Consider the following 13,807-nt stretch of genomic DNA (forward strand, 5'->3'; position numbering starts at 1 on the left):
AAACACATTGGAGTGGATCCCTTAAAGCACAGCGGGCATGTTCTGCAACACTATTCACCCAACTCTGAATGTGCTATAAAATAATTTGCTGATCATAAAGTTTCCAAAATCTGAGCCTTTTAAGCGGGGTTGGTTCAGGATGCAACAATTTTGATCAGCACAATTCCTGTACATGCCACAAACTTTAGCTCAACTGCTCACAAACGCATGGACAAACAGGAAGAACCAGCAAAATAAATCATCTTCAGACAGCTGGTCTTTGCTAAGCATTCCAACACAGAGATCAGCAATCAAAGCGAGTCAGAGATAGAATACATCTCAATGTTGAATGGACTTTAACCATCCTCCACAAGTACCATTTATCCTTCACTAGCTATCCCAAATAGCTTCTACTGATTCATGTTCACATTTAGACACATGTTGTCTGGGTAAATGAAACAAACAACACTGCTGCCAGCACCAGAAAAACAACTTACCCTACTACTACAAGGGGAGCAAGATGGTTATTAAGAACAAAACAAAACAACCTGCTGTTGCTTTTGCAATTCTCACAATTTAATTAATTTTTTACACCTCTCTGGGTGTTTTTATAGAACATTATTTTTTGTGCATGGAAAAATGCATTCAGACAATATCAACAATATACATAGAAAAACAAATATAATAAAAGAAAAATTGTGACTGTAACAAGAAAAATATTTACAACACACTACACATTTCACTCAATCTTGGCCAAACATTCATACCCCACTATTAACAATATACAAACATATATAGGTTCCACTATCAACAAAACTGTTGCAAAAGTACAAAATACAAACAGTCCGTTTTTAAATTATAATGCAAATTGTTGAGCTAATCTGTAGGGGGGACAAAAATCCTTTCACTATTTAAAGTCCATTCTGACTTCTAATGTGACCCAGAACCAGATCGGTCGACGCGTTTCGAACCCCAACTTTTCAAGGGTTCTCCTCAGGACCAACAATTTTGCTAAAAAACAAGACAAAAGAGACACTAACTTAAGTTTGGCTTCATATTAAGAGCCCAGCACCCCTATCTGCTAAAGAAAACTGGAGCCCCAGTCATACCTTAAATCATGGATCCACGTTGACCATATGAATGCCACAGCAGATTGTTACCAAGTCACAAAAACCGGAGCTGAAAAAAGATTGTGGCCACTTTAGACACCGCACATACATAGTCTCATGACTTGCAAACTCTCTTCACCAATTCGCATGCACGTACTCACCCGCTAAACACTGCGGGTTCCACTCTTAGTTTTTGCTTGTTATCGATGCCTGGGGGCACCTCCTTCTTTGAAGGGCCAAATGCCTTAGCGGAAGACTTTCGTCTACATGAAACTCCTGTGAGGGAAAAGACAGACTACTGTCAGCACGCCTTGTAAAAGGGTGCTCACTGATGAAAATTGTAATCGGAGCCCAGTATCCATATCTTTCTTACCGTGCAAGTCGGTATCTTCACTTTCGATTCCACTGAAGCCTTTTTTGGGATACATTTACTACAACTCAGGTAGCACAGAGTAAGAACCAGTCGCTTCATGCATTGCATGAGAGGGAGAGCATGAAAGTTCCATATTTACTCAGATATGTCATTGTATACTTTCCCACTGGTGCACAATCAGGCCCCCTAACGTGACTCACACACCTCTGTAACATAGTACAAAGGTGTCTCTGTCACATCTAGCATGGGTTTGACCTGTAAGAGTATCCTTCCAGTACACAATAATATGTTTAGACAAACTTTAAAACTGTTATCACTTTGCATGAGTGCCGTACAGTACAAAACACATGCAAAATCCGAAAAGTTTTGGGGAAATAAAACCATTTATCCAAGTTAATATCAATCTCAACAAAAAGGTGTTATTTTGTGAACCAAAACCCTTTTCTGCGATAGATAATTAATTAGACTTTCTGTCAAAACCCATGGATGTGTGCATGCGAACACCCATGTAACACCCTTTACCAATAATTTCAGGTTTCTAAATAAAAAAAAATCACCAGTTTGCATCATTTTTGAGACGCAATCCTGATGCAAATGTTAGTAAATCATTCGCTTTGCTCCTTATGACAGCCAAAAGAAATGTGGAATGAGTAACACACATCATATCACTTTTTTTGAATAATGGCCCAATCAACGTGGACTTAAGTCTGCACAACCAAAGTCAAGCCAACGGCTTGAAACGACCTACTTGATACAGTAATAAACTCATACCCTGTGAAATATATCTAGAAATATATCTGAGCAAATGACATTGAGGAGTAGGTATGGGTTGTTTATTAAATGCTGGTAATGCCGTAGTCCTAACAGGATTTGCAGCAATATAAAAAAAAAGCAAGATGTCGCGGAACAAATAGAGATGGAACAAGTGAACGCAGAAGCACACATCCGCTCTGCCATAAAAAAACGGAGGAAAGACAATTGCAGTTACAGGGCAGACCAAAAAGCTTTAAAAAGATGTAAAACACATATATATATATATATATATATATATATATATATCTATATATATATATATATATATATATAGATATATATATATATAACAATGTCATTTCACTGCATTCTAGTATAATTATACCCTCTGAGGCAGAACCGCCATCCATCTGTGGGCATAAATAATGTTGTATGATCAATGCATTTAAAATGCAATGTGTAATAACATCACTACAAGATGGCGCCCATAGCGTCGCATAGGGGTAATGTCCTATGTCTATGTCCATGTTAGCATGACGCAGAGAGAGAGAAAACTTTACTTAACATGCTGAAAATGGAGTGCTTTATACACTGACGAAGGCAGCACGCCAAAACGCGTCTGTGTGGCTCCCGCACGAAATAAAAGATGTGGACACCGGAATCCTTTTGAGTGCTGCTATCTTTTTTCCTGATTAAACAAAAGGAAACATTTGGAGCGTAGTGTTTGGCGGCGTCCTCACGAGCCGCTGGCAGCACCCGCCCGCGAGTTGCACGGGCGATCGTGAGAAATAAGAATTTTCGAAAAGTATTCCTGAGCACCGCCATAACCGCCATCTGTGGATTTATCCGAGCGGAAGAGAGAATCACCGGAGGACGGTACGGAGGAACGCGCTGGAGGTTCCTGGAGGCTTCCCGAGTCTTCGTTTGGTGAGCGAATCTCTTCGGTTTTCCACTTTTGCCCATGTATATATTTGCAAGGGACTGTGGCGATTTAAAGGCAGAGCGTCCAAAAGGGAACCCAGTGTGCGCGCAGGCAGGAGCTACACTCAAACAGTAGTGCCGCGCCACTCGAACGAGACACAGGCACATTTAAAGCACGGCATATTTTCAGACACTGAGCGCCGCACAGCGACAATGGGCATGTTCAAAGCCCGTGACAAGCGGGACAAGCCAGCAGAAACAGCGGCGAAAGCAGCAGAACCTACGAACAGCAAACTAAGTGATGCCATGTTTAAATTAGAAAGACTACACGAACATGAGGTTCGGAAGTGGTGGCCGGCGACCAGTCTTACCAGCTACATAGAAGAGCAACGTGTACCGCGTGGACTCAGGGTACATACGGTACCATCGTAAGAAAATCCAGATCCACAATTATTGACGGATTGGGCGGAACACACAGCCTCTTATTGTGAAGGGACATTAAAAATCCTGGTTAAATACGCATGGAGTGATAGAGAGAAAGCGCTTGCTGACATCAAATCACTGGAAGAAGAGCTTGAGAAGGAGCAAGACCTTGATCAAGTCACACAGTTGAAAGCGCAAATAAAAACTCGCCTCATCAAGTATGAACAAAAGGGGGGCGTGGCTAAGGCGCCGATGTAGGTGGAAGCGGGACTCCGGAGCTCCTCCGTGCCCGCCTCGCACCACCGCATATCCTGAACCCCGGCTCGCACCCAGACCCCTCAAAAGTACATAGGAGGGCATCGGGGGCACGCAGGGTGAGTTTGGAGGACTGGGGGCCCCTGTGTACACCCCCCCTGGACTTAATGATTCGAGCGCGGCTCCCGGAGAGGAGAGCGCCCAAAATGGCGGCCGCCGTCCTGCCCTGAAGTGCCTGGCGGCTGACTCCAGGAGGCGAGGAAGGACCCCCTGACGCGGTGACGACTGACCGCTGGCCGGCGGAGAACCCCCGGAGACCGGACAAAGGTGAGGGGACCTGGCTGGCACACTCGCGGGTGACGCTGAAGGACGGGAGTCGGCGGCCATGCCTGACCCTAAAATGGCGCCTGCGGAGACCGAGTGACCGCGTTGGCGGCCGGCGACAGAGCCCCTGGTGCTGCGTGGACCGTTGGACCAGCGCACAACACACGACCCGACCTCCTGGTGGTGGCGTTGGGGGGTGCGCGAGGACACTAGCCGTCAGGGAGAGCGGGGTTTGAGGGACTGACTGCCCTCCCCCCCCCTGCCACGAGGCGCCTACCTGGGCTGGGTGGCTGTCTGCGGAGCTGTGGGGGCCGAGTGGAGGCCTGGACCTACGAGGGGCACCCGTCCTGATATCCCGGTGACGGCCTTGCCAGGGAGCCTGTGCCACTGTGGATTGGCAGCACGCGCACAAGGGGGACGAAGAGGGGAACAGGAGACGAGGTGCTGACTCCCCACCCCCATGAGTCCCTGAAGCTCCGGGCGGGAAGAGGTGCCTGCCTGACCGGGGGCGTCCGAGCACAGCGGACCAGGTTCTCATCGGTGACTACCCTGCCTTAGCCTTCTAGGTGCCCGGACCAGGGGCACTGGTGCCACACGACGCCGGCGGAGACTGGCCCTTGAATTGGACCCCACGAGACGCAGGCCCAGTGGTCGGAAGGCACGGCGGACCGGAGGCGGACCAAGGACGGAGAGAGGGGGAACATCGGTGGCCACCGCAGGGGCGCTTGACGATCACTGACCGCCAGGATGGTGCGGGGCAACAGCAGGAAGAAAGGCTTCGAGGCCCTGAGGCAGGATGACCCGGGGCACCTCGCCGAGGACGACCCGCCGAGGGAAGGGGCCGGGAGCTCGACCCGCCCACGGGATCCCTCTCTGGGGGACATAATGCAGGCGAATGTGGCGTCGCGGGAGGCGCTTGAGAAGCGCATGGACACCATAGGGTCGGACCTAAGCCTGTTGAAGGACGACCACAGGAAACTGAAGGAGCGGGTGACGACCTCAGAGGCGGCCCTGAAAACCTTGCCAGGGGACGTGGCGGAGCTCAAAACGTCCTTGGCGGTAATGGCCCAGAAGGTGCGGGTCCTGGAGCTCCGAGCAGAGGACAGTGAAGGACGCTCTCGGCGCAATAACCTCCGCCTGGTGGGGGTCCCTGAGAACGCAGAGGGGCGGGATGCGGTCACCTACCTGGAGGGCTGGCTACGATCCGAGGTGGCCCCGGAGGGACTCTCGCCGTTCTTTGCCATTGAGCGCGCACACAGGGTCCCTGCGCGTCCCCCCAAACCGGGGGTGCCTCCGCGCCCGATTGTGCTGCGGCTGCTGCACTTCAGAGACAGAGACCATATACTGCGGAGGGTGAGGGAAATCCCGGACCTGAGAATAGACAACAGCAGGGTCATGGTCTTTCCGGACTTCACCAGAGATGTGCAGAAGCAGCGTGCCTCCTTCCTGGCGCTCAAACGAAAATTGAGATCACTGCACCTGCCCTACGCTATGCTGTTCCCGGCGCGGCTGCGGGTGGTCGATGGGGATCGCACTCACTTTTTCCTGATGCCGCAGGAAGCTTGGAGTTGGTTGGACGCGAGAGGGGAACCGGGCACGGGCCCCACGCCGCAGACCCCCCCCAGGAGACACTCCGCGGAAGGGACACCGACGCGACGATCTGGCTCCCCAATGGGCTGGCAGCAGGAGCGAGCCAAGGCGGTGCAAGCGGTGGCGGCCATCAGCCAGGGGGACGCCAGCCCCTCCAGCAGCGCATCTGAGCAGTCGAAGGACAGCACTCTCAGCCCTGGCTCCAGCAGTGGGCACGAACATTCTGAGACGGACCTGCCGGTGGTGACCCCCCAGACAGCGGAAGGTATCCTTGGCTGAGACGGATTGTGAGACCTTGGCCGCACAAGTAAGATAATGGGACATGCAGGTGGGGGGGGGGGACCGCTTCTGGACGCTCTGCAGTGGGATGCGGATGCCCCCCCGGGACTTCGCACTGGCACCGTGGGGGACGGGGTGAGTCGGGGGGCCTCTCCTGATTGTTGTTAGGGGTAGTGGGGCGGGGGCGGGGGGCTTCGGACCTGTCTGGAGCCGGCATCGCTGCCACTCCAGCCCTACTATGTAGTGATACGCTCTTTGATTCTTGAGTTTGAATGGGGTTTCCACGTTGGTTGTCTGTCCGGGGGTGTGGGAGTTGGGGTAGTTTGATTGTGCAGGTTGGGGGGGGACGGGGGGGGGGACCTAGGCGTGCTGGGGGGGTTGCCGGGAGAGTGAGTGGAGTGGATGGGGCTTGGCAGACTTCGCCATGGGATCCGACTTAGGCTATAGATGTCTCACATGGAACGTAAGGGGGATGCACTCGATGCACAGGCGTCATAAGATCCACTCATATCTGGTCAGGCGGGGCATACACATTGCCTTCCTTCAGGAAACCCATCTGCTGGACAAAGAAGGGAGGGCACTGCAGCGGCGCTGGAGGGGGCAGGTCTTTCACACCGGCTACTCCGCTTATGCTAGGGGGGTGGCCATCTGGGTGCGGGCGGGGATTCCCTACCAATGCACACAACAGGTGATTGACCCAGAGGGGAGATACATAATGGTGCGCGGCAAGCTGGACGGGAGGGACCTTAACCTGGGTTGCATATAGGCCCCAAATGTGGACCAACCTGCATTCCTCGCACAACTGTCCAATAAACTAGCTCAGTTTCTGGTGGAACCCTTGCTCCTGGGCGGCGACTTTAACAGCGTGGCAGACGTTAACCTGGATAGATCCCACCCTCCCCTTCCGAATGCACCAGCTGGTAAACTTGCACTTGCGCGCTCGGCCTGGCAGCGCCGGTGGGGACTGGTTGACTCCTGGAGGGCTAACCATCCGTCGGACAGGGACTACTCCTTCTTCTCCGCTCTCCACGAACTACATGTCCGCATTGACGCCTTCCTATGCTCGCAAGACGTGTACGCGGAGGTGTGCCACAGTGAGTATCTCACGCGCTCGATCTCGGACCACAACCCGCTCCTCATGCGGCTGCGCTGGTCGCAGCTCCGCCCGAGGATCCCGGCTTGGAAGCTCCGCCCTGAGGCACTGGACGATCAGCTCTTCCGTGCCACGATTGCCTCGGGCATTGAGGCATATTTCCAGGAGAACGCGGGTACGGCGGGGTCTGCCGCGACGGAATGGGACGCCTTCAAATCGGTACTTCGGGGCCAGTGCATTGCAACGGCTTCGGGAGTGTGGAGAACGCTACTGGAAGACATCGAGAAAGAGGACGAGACCCTGCGGAGACTAGAGAGGGCGAGACCTGAGCGGCCGGACACTCACGAGGCCCTGCTAGGGGCGCGAGAGGCGGTGGCGGCGACAGTGGAGCGTCTCCAAAGCTTTGACTACAAGGCCTACCTCACGCGAGCGCACTCGGAACGCGACAAATCGGGGGCTCTCCTGGCCTGGCTGGCCAACCCGTCCCGTCGAAGCTCGGTCATTCTTGAGCTCCGAGACCAGGCGGGGGCGGCGGGGGCGGCGAGGTTCGATCAACAGGGAATTAACGCATTGTTTTATGACTACTACACAGAGCTCTACCGCAGCAGGGTCCTCCCGTCGGCGGAGGAGTTCAGGGCCTTTCTGGAGGGTCTTGACCTACCGGTGCTGGAGGAGGGGATCGCAAAGCGACTTGGGGACAAGATTGAGGAGAGGGAGGTACGGGTTGCCATCAAAAGCATGGCAAGAAATAAGACGCCGGGCACCGATGGATTCCCGACGGAATTCTACCTCACCTACACGGATCTCCTAGCGCCCCGGCTGACGTGGGTTTACAACGAGTCGAGGCGGCTAGGCTGCCTCCCGGCGTCCACGAGAGAGGCGCTGATAGTCCCCCTACTGAAGCCGGGTAAGCAGCCATGGGACAGGTCAGCGTATCGCCCACTGTCCATGCTCAACCTGGACTATAAGATTCTGAGCAAGATCTTGGCGACGCGTTTGCTCCCTCACATGCCCATGCTGGTACATGCGGACCAATCGGGCTTCATCCCGGCCCGCAATACAGCGCTTAACATGCGGCGACTCCTGCACATACTAGAGGCCGACACTTACGACGGGGATGAGGCAGTGGTGTTTGCTGTCGACATGGAGAAGGCCTTCGACAGCCTGGAATGGCCGTATCTCTTCCATATGTTGCGAGCGCTGGGCCTGGGCGAAGGCTTCGTAGATTGGACGAGGCTGCTCTATACGAAGGCGACGGCAAGGGTCAGGACGGGGAGGATCATCTCTGAGATGTGCGGAGTGGGCAGGGGCACTCGTCAGGGTTGCCCTCTTTCCCCCCTGCTGTTTGCCTTGGCCGTCGAGCCGCTGGCGGCTCGGGCCCGGCTGGGGCAGGCGTATCGGGGCCTGGACGTCTATGGTCAAGACCGCCACATCGCACTATACGCAGATGATCTGCTGATGTTCCTGGCGGATTCGACGGACTCCCTGCGAGGAGCTAAGGCCCTCCTGCAATCGCTGGGTAGAATCTCGGGCCTCCGAGTGAACTGGGAGAAGTCCCACCTATTCCCGGCCCGCCCACGGAGGACATGCCCGCAAACTACGGAGGGAGTGACCTGGGAAGAGAGGAGCCTGCGATACCTTGGCACCTCGATCTTCCATGACAGAGCCGATATCCTTGAGGGTAATATCGGTACGGCGATGCGGCACACTAGAGAGAATTTCGACTTTTGGGGCACGCTCCCACTGTCACTCATGGGCAGGGTGGCGTTGCTCAAGATGGTAACCCTCCCGGGGCTGCTTTACTTCTTCGGGACCCTCCCGATCTGGATCCCGGCGAGCTACTTTCGGCGGCTGCGATCGATGGTCATCGGCTTCCTGTGGGGGACGGGAAGGCGCAGGGTGGCCCATGCCACGCTTCTCCGCCCTAGGGCGGAAGGAGGTCTAGCGGTGCCGGACTACGAGCTCTACTACTTAGCGGCGCAGCTGCAATGGCTGACACAATGGGTGGCTCGGGCCAGGAGGGGGGAGGATGGAGCAGGAGAACCGGCGGGTCCGGTCCAGGTGTTATCCCGGATTGTCCTGGGACTTCCGATGGGGGATTTCCACCTCACCCAGGAGTTTGCGACGGCCCGGAAATGCTGGAACAGATATCGCCGGAGATGCGGTGTTAAGGTTCCTTACGCACCAGAGATCCCGTTTAGACTCTGCGAGGCGCTTCCGCATGGAGGCTCGTGGCGCGGGCTGAGCGGCTGGGACCAGCAGGGGCTGTCATCCATAGGTGACCTGTACGAAAATGGAGTGATGTTGCCCTTCGACCTCCTGCAGGACCGCTTCGAACTGGCGGGTGGGGACTTCCTTCTTCATGCGGCTTTAACGGCGGCGATCCGCAAACACTGGGGGGCGGGCATTTCGGAGCCTCCATTGTCCCTGGGATGTCAGTACGTCGTGATGATGGCAGGGACGGTCAAAGCGGTCACGTGCCTGACTCGACGCATGGTCTCGGAATCTACCGCTCCGCTGCTGACCCTGAAGACGAAATGGGAGGCCGATCTGGCGACTGAGATCCCCGAAGAGGCCTGGAATGGTGTACTGGAGGGGGCCCGGAACGGCACGCGCAACGCAAGGTTCCAGCTGGTGCACTTTTATGTCCTACATAGGGCGTATCTGACCCCTGATAAATTACATAAGTACTTCCCGGCTCACCCAGCGTCCTGCCCGCGCTGCCCGGCGGATCCCGCAGATTTCCGACACATGTTCTGGTCCTGTCCCGAGCTGGGGCCCTTCTGGGGGGAGGTGGTGGAGGTCCTGAAGGAGGTGACGGAGAGGGACCTGCAACTCACCATGGCACATTGCATACTACATTGGTTCCCACACACATCAAAGAACAAAGTCACTAGCAAGTTCCTGGACTTCTCCTGGCGAAGCGGGCCATTACGTCCCAGTGGAAGGCGTCTCGGGGCCCCGTAGTAGAGCGCTGGAAGGCTGAACTGCTTAAATGGGCTAGATGTGAGGGTGAGCTTCGCCTGCGAGCTGCGCTCAGGATAGACAATGACTTGGCACTGGAGAGAGCCAGGGCGTGGGAGGGGCTGGTCCTAGATCTCACGCTCCTGGACGAGGAGGAGGAGGAATCCCTGGTACATAGCCCGGCTCCAGAGGGATGCCCGCCTGACGGGGGGGGCGGCATAGACCCGCTCGGCTATTGCACTGCCCTTGCGTTCCATCGAGATGTTTTACGGATGATTGCAGACGAATCCTGGTACCATGCTTCGGGTCTGATCTTGGTGACAAGGTTGAGAGTTCAATTAGGTGATACTCTGGCACGCCTGGGGGGGTGGGGGGGCTGGGTAGGGGGCAGGGAGAGTTGGGGGGGGGAACCCTGGACGGGGATGGCGGGGTAGGAAAAGTTGAGGGGGTTTAGGGGAAGGGGAGGGGGGTATGTTCACGGGAGTTGCACAGAAACTCTTGGCTTCAACTGGACTTGGGACAGGGGAGAGGGAGTGTTAGGTCCGAAAAGCAGCGGTGCCGTTTCCCATCCACTTGTTGGCTGTAGCCACGCACAGAATGCTCCAGCGCAGTTTCCTGTGTACCTGCGACTTTGCCGCTTGACCTCCGGGGTGCGAGCTGAATGGCTGTGTGATACTGGGGAGTGGGAGCGGAGCTCACACTGAGCATCAAGGGGAATGGCATAAATTGTACTGTATACTTATCTATCATTGCTGCAATAAAAAGATATTTAAAAAAAAAATAAAAAAAATAAAAAATCAAGTATGAACAAAAAATAAGATCTCGTAAACAAGAGAAGTTTGAACGTGATGAGGATGACTACTTACAAGGGCGTGTATTGACATATGCGAAAAAATTCGATGCAACATCAACTCCACAAAGAAGGCGGAAGCAGTGACCTCCAAATCAGAAGTTACTGAAAATGAATCCAGTGACGAACAGGGAGATCCTGGCAATCCCGACAGCACCCGGAGGAGACGTGCTGATATGACCAGCAATACTGGACGAACCCGTTTTCACGAGGAGTTCGAAGTCATCAAAAAATCGTGGCTACGGGGAGGGAAAAACAAACCCCCAGATACAACACAAACTGCATCACCAGGAGCACAAGGAGGACAAGGAGGTCAGGGGGCGGCAAGAGGAGGCCGAGGAAGAGCAAAGTCCTCGAATTTGGCCAACCAAACCTACAACAAGAATAAGTAATGCCCGATGATACTGCGGAGATGACCAGTCTAACGGTGGTCAACTTAACGGACAGATGTCTAACGAATTGTGAAACTGATTTACTAAGTCTGGGCCTAACATTCTGCCCCAACAATACCCTTGAGTACACACAGACATGTATTGACTTGTTCCGCTTTATGAGAAAACTAAAACTTCACAAATACTTCAAACTTCGACCGCATCTGAAAGACCAAGGGAGTAAAGGCTCTAGAATAACTGCCACTGATACATTAACAGGGAAAGATATTCCAGCACTTGAGACTCTTGCGGATTTAAGAACTGAACAGTCTGCCCAAATTGGAATGCTGGATCTAGCTCAACGAGCGGAACTCCAAGGCATAGAGCAAGAAAGAGAAGAAAGCGGCTTCAAACCCATATCGGTATTTGTCCCACAAGCTCCATGGGATGCTGTGGATGTCTTTGTGGAAGCGATGAACAACGACCTCATGAAATACAGGAAAGCCAACCACCAGATACAGAGTAACATCACAGAACAACAGAAATTGGCTCTCCAAGATCTAATGAATGACAAAAATGTCATAATAAAACCCTTGGATAAAGGTGGTAAAGAGTTATTGATGAGTAGGGAATATTACAGAGGTGAAGCACTAAGACAATTGTCGGATGACAAATTTTACATCAAATGTAGCAACGACCTCTATCAGCAAAGCATAAGGGAATATGACACGCTGATAAGGAAATGGTATGATGCTCAAATGCTCAGTTGGGATGAACATCTATTCTTACGAATCAGCCAACCTCTGACCCCAACTTTCTACCACCTCCCTAAACTCCATAAAGACAGTAAGCACCCTCCAGGCCATCCTATTGTTTTGTCTATAGGCAGTCTCACCAAAAACATGTCTCGATTAATAGACAATACTCTATTTCCCTTAGTGATGAACTTAAAATCTTATGTCCAAGATACTAAGGATTAAAATTCAAGACATAAGATGGGAACCAGACTACCTCTTGATGGTAGTGGACATTTCTAGTCTCTATACGATAATAGAACATGGTCACGGCCTAGTAGCATTGGAACATTTTCTAAGTCTTCGCCAGATGAGATTTGCTAAACATAACATCATGATTTTGGAATTTGTGAAATTTTGTCTCAATAATAACATCTTCTTGTTCGAAGAACAACTTTACAAACAAGTGTCTGGGACGGCGATGGGTACCTGCTTCGCTCCCAGCTACGCAAACTTGTTAGTGGGCTGGTGGGAGGAGCTGGTGCCCAGGAGCTGTTTGGTGGGGTAGGAGAGAGGGGACACAATATGCTGGCACCGCTATATTGATGATCTCTTCATCATATGGCTCAAAAGACACAGCGGAAGCCTATATCATACTACTCAATAACAACGAGTACAACTTACATTTCTCAGGCACAATTGATCCGGTGGCAGCGGTCTATTTGGACCTGAGAGTGTTTGTAGAAGGGGGCCAGCTCCATACCTCTCTCTACAGGAAAGAAACTGCTGGGAACACTACTCGTTTCGCCAGTAGTAGTTACCCACCTCAACTAGTCAATAGCATTCCATATGGAGAGCTATTACGGCTCCATAGGAATAGCTCAAGAGACCAAGATTTTGAAGCGGCTGCTTCAGGATGCCTGACTAGGTTTAGAGCAAGAGGATATGGGGAAGCACTGTTACAAGACACTCTAAGGAGGGTGAGACGGATACCTAGACACACACTACCAACATCAAAGTCATCTAAGAGAGGACGAGGGAAAAAGCAAACAACAGGTGAAAGTGAAGGGAAATTTTGAATGATAACTCCCTTCTCCTCAGGAGCAAAAGATCTGAGAGCCATGTTACAGAAAAACTGGCACATCCTTCAAACAGATAGTGTGCTCAGTGAAGACCTGCCTGCACACCCACTGGTGACATTCAGTAAAGCTAAATCACTGGGGGATTTACTAGTTACTAGCCATCTTGAGAAACCGCCACCTAGAAACAACACACTGAAAGAAATGAGGGGCTTCTTTCCCTGCGGACATTGCAAAGCCTGCTCAGGCAGAAAACGAGTTCTATCCTATGTTATACCAGACACAGGTAGAATGATGCAGGTAAAAAAGTTCATCACCTGTAGCACCCCTTTTGCAATCTACTGCTTGGTATGCCCATGTGGCCTTCGCTACATCGGCAGTACCATTAATCAGCTGAAACTGCAAATATTAGAACACCTCAGGGCCATAGACAAGGCATATCCATCGTATCCAGTGGCCCGCCATTTTGCAGAGAGTCACAAGAAAGACCGAAATCAGCTACAATACTTCAGTTTAGATACCATTGAACCGAGTGCAAGGGGTGGAGACAGACTTAGACGACTACGCAGACTAGGTATATTATTGACCTATCAGCTAAACACCCTCGAGGTCTGAACAGCGGGGAAGAAATGGCTTTTCATTTGGGCAAATAATGTTGGACTGTGATTGATATGAATTGTAAAATCTGCTTATACTGCATGACGCCATTT

Source organism: Lissotriton vulgaris, chromosome 4_1 (genome assembly GCF_964263255.1).
Source record: "Lissotriton vulgaris chromosome 4_1, aLisVul1.2, whole genome shotgun sequence".
Taxonomy (NCBI): Eukaryota; Metazoa; Chordata; class Amphibia; order Caudata; family Salamandridae; genus Lissotriton; species Lissotriton vulgaris.